This window comes from Oncorhynchus clarkii, unplaced genomic scaffold (assembly GCF_045791955.1).
Source record: "Oncorhynchus clarkii lewisi isolate Uvic-CL-2024 unplaced genomic scaffold, UVic_Ocla_1.0 unplaced_contig_6259_pilon_pilon, whole genome shotgun sequence".
Classification (NCBI taxonomy): domain Eukaryota; kingdom Metazoa; phylum Chordata; class Actinopteri; order Salmoniformes; family Salmonidae; genus Oncorhynchus; species Oncorhynchus clarkii.
In genome coordinates, this window is record NW_027260885.1 from 100,314 (window position 1) to 112,500 (window position 12,187).

The 12,187-nt window shown below is 42.2% G+C and overlaps 4 non-coding genes across 4 annotated transcripts; all 4 read left to right on the plus strand.

The window, feature by feature from the left end:
- Positions 1 to 8,710: 8,710 nt before the first annotated feature.
- On the plus strand, positions 8,711 to 8,818 carry LOC139402116 (U6 spliceosomal RNA). Its single transcript, XR_011633230.1, has one exon. It is a non-coding gene; the product is annotated as a U6 spliceosomal RNA (small nuclear RNA).
- A 981-nt stretch (positions 8,819 to 9,799) lies between these two features.
- Positions 9,800 to 9,906, plus strand: LOC139402083 (U6 spliceosomal RNA). The gene has a single exon (XR_011633199.1). It is a non-coding gene; the product is annotated as a U6 spliceosomal RNA (small nuclear RNA).
- An 874-nt stretch (positions 9,907 to 10,780) lies between these two features.
- On the plus strand, positions 10,781 to 10,887 carry LOC139402095 (U6 spliceosomal RNA). The gene has a single exon (XR_011633210.1). It is a non-coding gene; the product is annotated as a U6 spliceosomal RNA (small nuclear RNA).
- A 928-nt stretch (positions 10,888 to 11,815) lies between these two features.
- Positions 11,816 to 11,922, plus strand: LOC139402118 (U6 spliceosomal RNA). Its single transcript, XR_011633232.1, has one exon. It is a non-coding gene; the product is annotated as a U6 spliceosomal RNA (small nuclear RNA).
- Positions 11,923 to 12,187: the final 265 nt, after the last annotated feature.

Sequence of the window (12,187 nt, forward strand, 5' to 3'; positions counted from 1 at the left end):
CCAACATAAAACTGTCTAACTATCTAACTTAAAACCGAAATATTGACGCTTTAGACCACGGTTATGTACATTAGCTAATCTCAGTGTTTTAAACACAATTATTATGTTGACGTATCTACTGGTTAACTTTAACCTAATTTGCTTGTTCAATTTGCAAACTTGTTAAAGATTGATACTGAGCCTAGCACCAGGCTAGTCGCTAATGCTCACTAGCTAGCTAACATCCCTGACCATGAGCTCATTAAACTACTCATCCCCTGCTGAAGAAGAAGATATCTGCTGTACGGAGAAAGAAGCTCTGGCGCTGAACATTGTCGTGAAAGAAGAAGAAGATGATATTACAGTGAAAGGAGAGGAAGAACCTTTCAGAATGAAAAATGAGGAAGAGGAGGCTGTTATAGGGAAAGAAGAGGAAGAACATTTTGGAGTGGAAGAGAGGATAGAGGCTGTCACAGTGGAAAAGGAAGAGGAAGACGCTTTCAGAATGAAAAAGGAGGAAGAGGAGACTATCACATTGAAAGAAGAAGAGGAGGATGTTACCGTGAACAAATATAAAGAACCTTTAGGAGTGAAAGAGACAGCCAGAGTGGAAGAGGAGGATGTTATAGGGGGGAAAGAGGAAGAACCTTTTAGAGAGGAAGAGGATGCTGTCTCAATAAAGGTGAAGGAAGAAGACGTTTTGGGAGTGAAAGAGGAGGACACAGAGGATCCGATTAACACCAGTGAGTACTGTCTTCAACAGGGACACAAACTATGCCGTTGTTGAACTAATGTGTGGTTTTAAAGTGGCATTCTACTGAAGTTCTACACTTGAATATGTTGTTCAGTACTGTAGGAATTGCTAAAGGGTCAATCTGCCATTGGTACATATATTTCGGGGTCTTTTAAATTAGATGTATTGAATTCTCCATGTGGTCTACATTATTATATACACTATATTCGGTACCTACATATAATTCTCCATGTGGTCTATATTAAAGTTCCCCTCATCTAATATAACATACTTTTAAAATTCAATATTGGTGCATAATTTCTACTTAAATATCAAAGGGATGCAACAGAAACTATAAACTTTAAACTATAATATATTTAAAAATAATGATGAATGTGGTCATTTTAGGCCCTGTTTCGACATATTCATGCCTCTTGTAAGACTCTGTGATTGCAGTAGACGGTCGGTCATAAGTTCACCGTTTGTTTGATGTTGTCACTCACACAGGCGAGAGACATTATTATTGTGGATCCTCTGGGGAGCCTCAACAACATCCTGATGCTGACGAGGCAGAGAAGAGTCTCTCCAGATCAGAACACCAGGTGGTACAGCTTGGTCTGGTCTAGCATACAGCTTGGTCTGGTCTAGCGTACAGCTTGGTCTGGTCTAGCATACAGCTTTCTCTATCGGGCTCTGGGCTGGGTTTCTGTAAAGCACTTTATGTCAACAGTGACATCAGCATCCATAATGATCTGTGTCTGTGTCCCCTCTTTATCGTTACCAGGACAACGCTAGCCCTTCCACCCTCCCGGAGTCCCCATGTCGTGCCTCTCCTGGTAGCACCTTACTGCTGGGTATGAAGAGGTTGTCTGTGCTGCTGGTGGACTACAGGAAAACAACAGGGCTGAGTGGAACTGTGAGAGGAGGAGAAGAGATGAAAGGATCAGATTTGACTCATCAAAGTAAGTGATGTAGTTTAGTTTGAACAAATACAATATATCTGCCCACTGGTATCTGTTCCCAGTAGGGCTGTCCCCAACTAATACAAATACAACTTTGCACACTGTTGGCATTCTCTCAACCAACTTAATCTTTTACCAGGACAACCAGCAGAGTTCTGTTAGTTCTGGGATTGAACCCGGGTCTGTAGTGACACCTTAAGCACTGTGATGCAGTGCTTTAGACCGCTGTGCCACTCAGGTGGCAGCTCCTTTGTTTGGCTGATGTTGAGGGACCGGTTGTTTAGCTGGCACCACGCTCGTTGTCCTCAGGGGCTCCACGGCATCTCTGAGCGGGAAAAAATCTATTTTAGCTCATCCGGTAGGGTGTCGTTGGTGTCCACGACGTGACTCGTTTTTTTTTATTCCGTGACCGTTAGAAGCCCCTGCCTCGTGACTCACTAAATAAGTCTTCAACATTCTAGTACCACATGACTGACAGACTGACTACTACCACAGACTGACTACTACCACATGGACAGACTGACTACTATCACTACTACCACATGGACAGACTGACTACTACCACTACTACCACATGGACAGACTGACTACTACCACATGGACAGACTGACTACTATCACATGGACAGACTTCATTAGTGTGTTTGTGGGGAGCATGCTGTTTATTTAGTCAGGCTGTTTATTTAGTCAGGCTGTTTATTTAGTCAGGCAATGCCCACATTATTCTGATATATTTTAGAATGTTAATTATGTGAACGTCAATACATAATGCCATTGTGGGTAGGCAAATAATAACAATAAAAATTATTGTTAAAATGGTAATGCATATGTTTTTAGCAGACTGACATTTTGGGTTTTTTAATCCTTTTGGCTATTACAACAATTACACTTAAAAAGTCGGTCCTTGAAAATTACAATGAAGTTTGAAAAAAGTCCTTAAGTTCTTGAATTCGACTTGCCAATGTCTGCATGAATTCCTGCGACTTTGCTCAGCCAAATGAAAGATAAAATAACTATTTAAATAAATAAATAAAATAAATGATGCATCATTCAGTTTCCTGGCATATCATCTTGTCCCCCGGACAGTAAATCTCAGTCTGCCGCTGGCAAATGTACCTGAATGTTCAACCCTGTGTGTGTGGTGCGTGTTGGGTCTATATGTCTACCACTTCGTGTAGCCGTTAGCGATGCTTATGTCTTCGTGTAGCCGTTAGCGATGCTTATGTCTTCGGGTAATCGTGATTATTTGCATCGGCCATTTTGTTTTGAAAATTCCCCGTCACAACTGCGCTACAGAAACACTGCTGGAAAAACAAGGCTGTCTGGCTGGTGTCACTTGAATTAAAGGGTAACTACACATTCAGGTTTTCCCAGATTTCCCCTGATGTGGTTTAAGCATTGTTGTGGAATTAGAACATCCAACTATGTTTTTCTATTGAAAAGTTGGAAAGGTTTTGAGAGAGAGAACCTGTGGGAAAAAATGGGGGGAAAATCAGTCCTCCTCACATTTTTGTTTTGTTGTCGTGGTATCTCTTTTCTTTGCTGTTACGGTAAATAAATCTAAATCAATGTAAGAACACAGGGGAATGTTCATTTAAAAGATTGCTAGTCATTATTAGCCTGGTTCTATTATGGGACACAGGCCAGGTCATTATAAATTATCACTTTTAATTGAGGTAAAATGTGGTTACTATCACTGTTGTGGTTGTCTCACCAAGCTACCTTAAGATGGATGCTCTAACAAGTTGCTCTGAATAGTGACCATACTATTCCCTTAAAGCCACACAGTGTGAAATACATGGGTCATGTGAACAATGGAGCACATGCATCACATGCTAAGAGCACTTGACTGTAAGTCTCTCTGGATACGAGGGTCTGCTCAATGACTAAAATGATAAATGTATGTGGAGATTTCATTCAGGTCTCCCTGTTTTAACCACTCTGTTTATCTTTGGCAGAAGAGAGACCCGACTCAGAGGAACCAGAGACGTCTGAACCAGTGAGACGACACCACTGTTCCCAGTGTGGAAAGAGTTATACCCGTTTATGGAGCCTGAAAAACCACAAGAGAACACATGCAGGGAAGAAGCCTTATCACTGCTCTCAGTGTGGAAAGAGTTTTACCCGGTTAGGGAGCCTTGAAATACATAAAAGAATACACACAGGAGACAAGCCTTACCATTGCTTCCAGTGTGGAAAGAGATTTATCCAGTCAACACATCTGAACGAGCATAAGAGAATACACACAGGGGAAAAACCATTCCAATGCTCTCAGTGTGGAAGGACATTTTCCCGATCAGGGGACCTGAAATCTCATAAAAGAATACACACAGGGGAAAAGCCTTATCACTGTTCGCATTGTAAAAGTAGTTTTAGCTGGTCAGGGCAACTGAACGAGCATGAGAGAACACACACCGGAGTGAAGCCTTACCACTGCTCCCAGTGTGGAAAGAGTTTTACAAGGTTGGGGTCCCTTAAATCACATAAGATATATATACACACACACAAGAGACAAGCCCTATAACTACTCCCAGTGTGAAAATAAGTATTTATCATTAGGGGACATAAAAAAAAGCAAACACTCTGTAGAGAGACCTTTCCAATGCTCTCAGTGTGGAATGGGATCTGAATGCGCATAGGAGAATACACACGAGAGAAGCCATTCCAATGCTTGCAGTGTGGGAAGAGTTATACCCGGCAAGGGTATTTAAAAACTTATGAGACACACATGAAATCAAAATGTAGGTTTCCAACCTAAATAGACATACAAAAGTAACTGCTATTTCATAATTACATCATTCTGACATGCTAAAACTTGGTATACTTTGGAAAGAAGACATCTGGGAGATTATGTTGAAGTTATCAGAAGATAGGAGTTACATAGTTCAGAATACATAAGATCAAGCACACACAAAATACATTTTTTATTTTTTATTTTGGCCCCTGCTCAAAAGATCAATGGAGGGCATTACTTCACCAGCTATCCTATTACTATTATGTGATTAGCCCAGTTGGTGTTGTAATGTCCCATGGGAAGAATTATGATGTTATTTTTCTATCATTGTAAATTGTGTATAGAGATTGAGCTGACATTTATTATTTCATGTATATTGTTTATTGGATTTACATTGAAATAATGCTCTCTTTCATCCTGTTTACCTGTGTACACAGACCACTTGTATACTCTGGTTTATCATTAAAACTCCTACTGTTAGACTGAGCTTCTGTGCCTGTTATTACTCTTTGACCGGGTGCTCAGAACCTCTATAAGCACATGGCTACTCAAAAATCTCTATAAGCACATGGCTACTCAAAAACCTCTATAAGCACATGGCTACTCAAAAACCTCTATAAGCACATGGCTACTCAAAACCTCTATAAGCACATGGCTACTCAAAAACCTCTATAAGCACATGGCTACTCAAAAACCTCTATAAGCACATGGCTACTCAAAAACCTCTATAAGCACATGGCTACTCAAAAACCTCTATAAGCACATGGCTACTCAAAAACCTCTATAAGCACATGGCTACTCAAAAACCTCTATAAGCACATGGCTACTCAAAAACCTCTATAGGCACATGGCTACTCAAAAACCTCTATAGGCACATGGCTACTCAAAAACCTCTATAGGCACATGGCTACTCAAAAACCTCTATAGGCACATGGCTACTCAAAAACCTCTATAGGCACATGGCTACTCAAAAACCTCTATAGGCACATGGCTACTCAAAAACCTCTATAGGCACATGGCTACTCAAAAACCTCTATAGGCACATGGCTACTCAAAAACCTCTATAAGCACATGGCTACTCAAAAACCTCTATAAGCACATGGCTACTCAAAACCTCTATAAGCACATGGCTACTCAAAAACCTCTATAGGCACATGGCTACTCAAAAGCCTCTATAAGCACATGGCTACTCAAAAACCTCTATAAGCACATGGCTACTCAAAACCTCTATAAGCACATGGCTACTCAAAAACCTCTATAAGCACATGGCTACTCAAAACCTCTATAGGCACATGGCTACTCAAAAACCTCTTAAGGATCACCCCCTTTTATTTTTTTTCAATTTTCGCCCTAAAATGACATACCCAAATCTAACTGCCTGCCTTCTTGGTACCATCTGAAAGGAAACACTTTGAAGTTTGTGGAAATGTGAAAGGAATGTAGGATAATATAACACATTAGATAAAAGTAAAAGATAATACAAAGAAAAAAACAAAACTTTTTTTGTACCATCTTTGAAATGCAAGAGAAAGGCCTTTCCAGCCCAGGTGCAATTTAGATATTGGCCACTAGATGGCAGCAGTGTACATGCAAAGTTATTAGTCTGATCCAATGAACCATTGCATTTCTGTAAAAAAAAAATTGTATGAAGACTGCCAAAATGTGCTTAGTTTGTTAATTAACTATTCATGTTCAAAACTGTGCACTCTCCTCAAACAATAGCAATGGTATTCTTTCACTGTAATAGCTACTGTAAATTAGACAGTGCCGTTAGATTAACAAGAATGTAAGCTTTCTGCCAATATCAGATATGTCTATGTCCTGGGAAATGTTCTTGTTACTTACATTACAACCTCATGCTAATCGCATTAGCCTATGTTAAATCAACCGTCCCACAGGGTACCCACCAATCCTGAAGTTAATATGCATTTGCGGTGATAGGGCGCCTGGAGCATTGACTGATTGGCGTTACACCATCGAGCAGTTTGAAGAACGTGCATTTGGGCCACTGACCTGTGGACAGAAATGTTTATACTTGCACAAGGTAAGCTATTCATGCCTTATATTGTTTAACCTATGTGTTATAGCTACTGCTATAACAGCTATCTGAGCAGCTAACCGATCGCTGCAGCTGTAAATAGTCCATCTGTAAATAGCCCACCCAATCTACCTACCTCATCCCCATACTGAAGGGAAGAGTGCCTGGATTCAGGGGGTGGGTGGTGACGCTGGGGGCAGCAGCGAGCCCCAATCCCTGCTGCAGCACCATCCTCTCCTTCTGACGCCGGGAGTACCTGAAACAGGGAGAGAAAACAAACACATGCCGTCACTCAGATTGTCATTAGTCACGTCACACATGTAACAAGTCCCTCATAAGTTAATGTCTTACCACTGACTGATGGTCCTTTGATTCAGCTCAAAGAGCTGAAGGTTGGTCTGGGCCATCAACCTCGGGCTGTTCAGCACTGCATCTCTGATGGCCACGTAGTTTGTCAGAATGAGCACGCACCTGCTCTTCTTTACACCGGGAGACTGCATGGCTCTAGGATGGATTTGGCAGAGCTGACTGCAAATGGCTGACTGCAAATGGCTAGTTTGCAGGGTCCGAGTTGAGTCTGAGAAGGCAACTGAAACAGGAGATAAATAATTAGAGAACATTCAAAAATAATGAGAGCCATCACCTGACCTTCATATGCATTTAATGTAGCGGCAATATAATAGTCAGGTGAAGGACATGAACGCTAACAACATACCGTCGGAGAGTATTTTCCTAGGATAATGGACGACTTCCCCTTCGTTGCCTTGAACCGCCCCTGATCGATCCTCTCCTGGTGTTGGGAAGGGTAGATCAAGCGCTGCTTGTCGAAGTCTGGCAGCGCCAGCCACAGCTCCACCAGACCGTCTACCTGGTCCGACAGCCACTGATGGTTCCTCACCCCCACCAAGGCCCTGGCAAGCCTGCGGACAAGCTGGTAGCCCGGCATTGCATCAGGGACTTGCTTCTCCTCCTGAAGATAAAGAGACATGGAATAATTGATGAGGACAATGTCACACATTTAGGGGTAACACATAAGATTCTTCTACAAAGGAAATAGGAGATATTATTTTATATTGTGGAACTGAAAATCACACAGATGGAATCTGTTAAAATGTAACATGTTTCAAGTTAAACTGTAATTTGTTTGTTATCCTGTTTAGTGAATGATTACTGTGAGTATTAATGGAGTTCGGGTCATGAAACTGTGTGTATGCTAATTTAGAAGCCATGACCCAGTCAGATAAGAGGAAATTGCCTAGGATCAGAGACCAGGGCCCAGAAGATGGTTCGCTAAACAAAGAGAGGACCAAGGACATTCCACAGGGGAAAGACATTTGGGGGTCATAGAATGTAAAGCTGGGAAGGTGACGTCTACAGGGAAGAGTATAAGATGTGCTGTTAGCTTTCTAAGTGTATGCACTCAGCTGATGAAGGCATCCTTGTTATTAAATAAACACCCAAAACTTGTCTTGAGTTTGTCTCAATTCCTTTTAAAAGAGGTTGCACTGGCATGTATTTTTTTTTTTACAACGCTAAAGGTCATAGGTTACAATTATTATTAATTAATTACCTCTGAATCAGAGGAGTGGTCAGGGTGAGGAGTACCGTGTCGACCAGGGGCCTCGAAGAGGTTCTGTCTTCAGGGGTGGTGGGACTGGATGGCCCGGAACAGAGTGCGTCAGCGTGTTCCCATGACAGAGGTGCCGCTTAGATGGAGGACGGGGCGCTAATAGGAGTGATATGTGGACCCCCCGCGAGTACAGGTACTCCACTTCACTCCTGAGAGCCGCCATGCTAAACTTCGCTATGGATCCAATTTTGTCACAACATTTTAAACAGACATCAAAGTCAGACTCAGACTCTCTCTCTCTCTCTCTCTCCCTCTACTAATTGGGGAGTTAGTTATAAGTATCCTTGGCCAGGCCATGTTGCAGAAAACGGGGGAAGGATGGGAAGTGGTCGGGGCAGGGGAACAAAGACTTGGGGAGGAGCAACTAAAAGCAGCAGGTGAGGGAGGGGTTACAGACCAAGAGTCCTGAATCATAAAAGGCTTTGTTTTTAAACTACATTTTAGTCTAAGATCAATCTTAAAAAAATCTAAAGTCAATTCTATTTCAAGTTCTACATCTCCAAATAAAGTTTAAACATCACAGCAATATTCTAGGGGTGGTTTTTGAGGGTCTGAACTCTGTTTGACCCCAACCATGACCAGAACCTTCAGAGGGGTTGTGATCTATATATGAGGGCCTCTCATAGCTTTGTATTGTGCTCGCTTTGGCAGCACATATACTAAAATTGGATCGATACAGAGAAGATTAGCATGGCCCCTGCGAAAGGATGACACGCAAATCCGTCGAGACACAGATAAATTGGAACCAAACAGAGAAGATTGGGCGGTAGTGACCCGGGGAGAATAAATTGTCCATTCCCCTCAGTCTAGTCTGAGGAGGGGAAATGCTGGATGAGAGAAGCTCAGTCTACAGTAGAATGACAGGAACATTTGTGAAGCCTTCCTTATTTTGAAATGGGGAATGACACGCAGCCTGAGACCAACTTTATTCAACATGTAGACAAATAATTGGCGAGTTAGGCACGGTTGCAGTCTGAGTTCAACTTTATTCAAAGTTTAGAAATGAATTGGGGAGTGAGACAAGGTTGCACTCTGAGTCCAACTTTATTCAATATCTACAAATGAATTGGAGAGAGACTTGTGTTCAATTTTAGTCCAGTTGTATTAAACATAACAAACTTGAATGTCACAACATTTTAAACAGACAACAGACATCAGTCTCTCTCTCTCTCTCTCTCTCTCTCTCTCTCTCTCTCTCTCTCTCTCTCTCTCTCTCTCTCTCTCTCTCTCTCTCTCTCTCTCTCTCTCTCTCTCTCTCTCTCTCTCTCTCTCTCTCTCTCTCTCTCTCTCTCTCTCTCTCTCAGACTCTCTCTCTCTCTCTCTCTCTCTCTCTCTCTCCCTCTACTAATTGGGGAGTTAGTTATAAGTATCCTTGGCCAGGCCATGTTGCAGAAAACGGGGGAAGGGTGGGAAGTGGTCGGGGCAGGGGAACAAAGACTTGGGGAGGAGCAACTAAAAGCAGCAGGTGAGGGAGGGGTTACAGACCAAGAGTCCTGAATCATAAAAGGCTTTGTTTTTAAACTACATTTTAGTCTAAGATCAATCTTGAAAAAAATCTAAAGTCAATTCTATTTCAAGTTCTACATCTCCAAATAAAGTTTAAACATCACAGCAATATTCTAGGGGTGGTTTTTGAGGGTCTGAACTCTGTTTGACCCCAACCATGACCAGAACCTTCAGAGGGGTTGTGATCTATATATGAGGGCCTCTCATAGCTTTGTATTGTGCTCGCTTTGGCAGCACATATACTAAAATTGGATCGATACAGAGAAGATTAGCATGGCCCCTGCGAAAGGATGACACGCAAATCCGTGAAGCGCTCCTTATTTTCCTCACACGTCGAGACACAGAGAAATTGGAACCAAACAGAGAAGATTGGGCGGTAGTGACCCGGGGAGAATAAATTGTCCATTCCCCTCAGTCTAGTCTAAGGAGGAGGGGAAATGCTGGATGAGAGAAGCTCAGTCTACAGTAGAATGACAGGAACATTTGTGAAGACTTCCTTAATTTTGAAATGGGGAGTGAGACAAGGTTGCAGCCTGAGACCAACTTTATTCAACATGTAGACAAATAATTGGCGAGTTAGGCACGGTTGCAGTCTGAGTTCAACTTTATTCAAAGTTTAAAAATGAATTGGGGAGTGAGACAAGGTTGCACTCTGAGTCCAACTTTATTCAATATCTACAAATGAATTGGAGAGAGACTTGTGTTCAATTTTAGTCCAGTTGTATTAAACATAACAAACTTGAATGTCACAACATTTTAAACAGACATCAAAGTCAGACTCAGACTCAAACTCTCTCTCTCTCTCTCTCTCTCCCTCTACTAATTGGGGAGTTAGTTATAAGTATCCTTGGCCAGGCCATGTTGCAGAAAACGGGGGAAGGGTGGGAAGTGGTCGGGGCAGGGGAACAAAGACTTGGGGAGGAGCAACTAAAAGCAGCAGGTGAGGGAGGGGTTACAGACCAAGAGTCCTGAATCATAAAAGGCTTTGTTTTTAAACTACATTTTAGTCTAAGATCAATCTTGAAAAAAATCTAAAGTCAATTCTATTTCAAGTTCTACATCTCCAAATAAAGTTTAAACATCACAGCAATATTCTAGGGGTGGTTTTTGAGGGTCTGAACTCTGTTTGACCCCAACCATGACCAGAACCTTCAGAGAGGTTGTGATCTATATATGAGGGCCTCTCATAGCTTTGTATTGTGCTCGCTTTGGCAGCACATATACTAAAATTGGATCGATACAGAGAAGATTAGCATGGCCCCTGCGAAAGGATGACACGCAAATCCGTGAAGCGCTCCTTATTTTCCTCACACGTCGAGACACAGAGAAATTGGAACCAAACAGAGAAGATTGGGCGGTAGTGACCCGGGGAGAATAAATTGTCCATTCCCCTCAGTCTAGTCTAAGGAGGAGGGGAAATGCTGGATGAGAGAAGCTCAGTCTACAGTAGAATGACAGGAACATTTGTGAAGACTTCCTTAATTTTGAAATGGGGAGTGAGACAAGGTTGCAGCCTGAGACCAACTTTATTCAACATGTAGACAAATAATTGGCGAGTTAGGCACGGTTGCAGTCTGAGTTCAACTTTATTCAAAGTTTAAAAATGAATTGGGGAGTGAGACAAGGTTGCACTCTGAGTCCAACTTTATTCAATATCTACAAATGAATTGGAGAGAGACTTGTGTTCAATTTTAGTCCAGTTGTATTAAACATAACAAACTTGAATGTCACAACATTTTAAACAGACAACAGACAACAGACATCAGACTCTCTCTCTCTCTCTCTCTCTCTCTCTCTCTCTCTCTCTCTCTCTCTCTCTCTCTCTCTCTCCCTCTCTCTCTCTCTCTCCCTCTACTAATTGGGGAGTTAGTTATAAGTATCCTTGGCCAGGCCATGTTGCAGAAAACGGGGGAAGGGTGGGAAGTGGTCGGGGCAGGGGAACAAAGACTTGGGGAGGAGCAACTAAAAGCAGCAGGTGAGGGAGGGGTTACAGACCAAGAGTCCTGAATCATAAAAGGCTTTGTTTTTAAACTACATTTTAGTCTAAGATCAATCTTGAAAAAAATCTAAAGTCAATTCTATTTCAAGTTCTACATCTCCAAATAAAGTTTAAACATCACAGCAATATTCTAGGGGTGGTTTTTGAGGGTCTGAACTCTGTTTGACCCCAACCATGACCAGAACCTTCAGAGGGGTTGTGATCTATATATGAGGGCCTCTCATAGCTTTGTATTGTGCTCGCTTTGGCAGCACATATACTAAAATTGGATCGATACAGAGAAGATTAGCATGGCCCCTGCGAAAGGATGACACGCAAATCCGTGAAGCGCTCCTTATTTTCCTCACACGTCGAGACACAGAGAAATTGGAACCAAACAGAGAAGATTGGGCGGTAGTGACCCGGGGAGAATAAATTGTCCATTCCCCTCAGTCTAGTCTAAGGAGGAGGGGAAATGCTGGATGAGAGAAGCTCAGTCTACAGTAGAATGACAGGAACATTTGTGAAGACTTCCTTATTTTGAAATGGGGAGTGAGACAAGGTTGCAGCCTGAGACCAACTTTATTCAACATGTAGACAAATAATTGGCGAGTTAGGCACGGTTGCA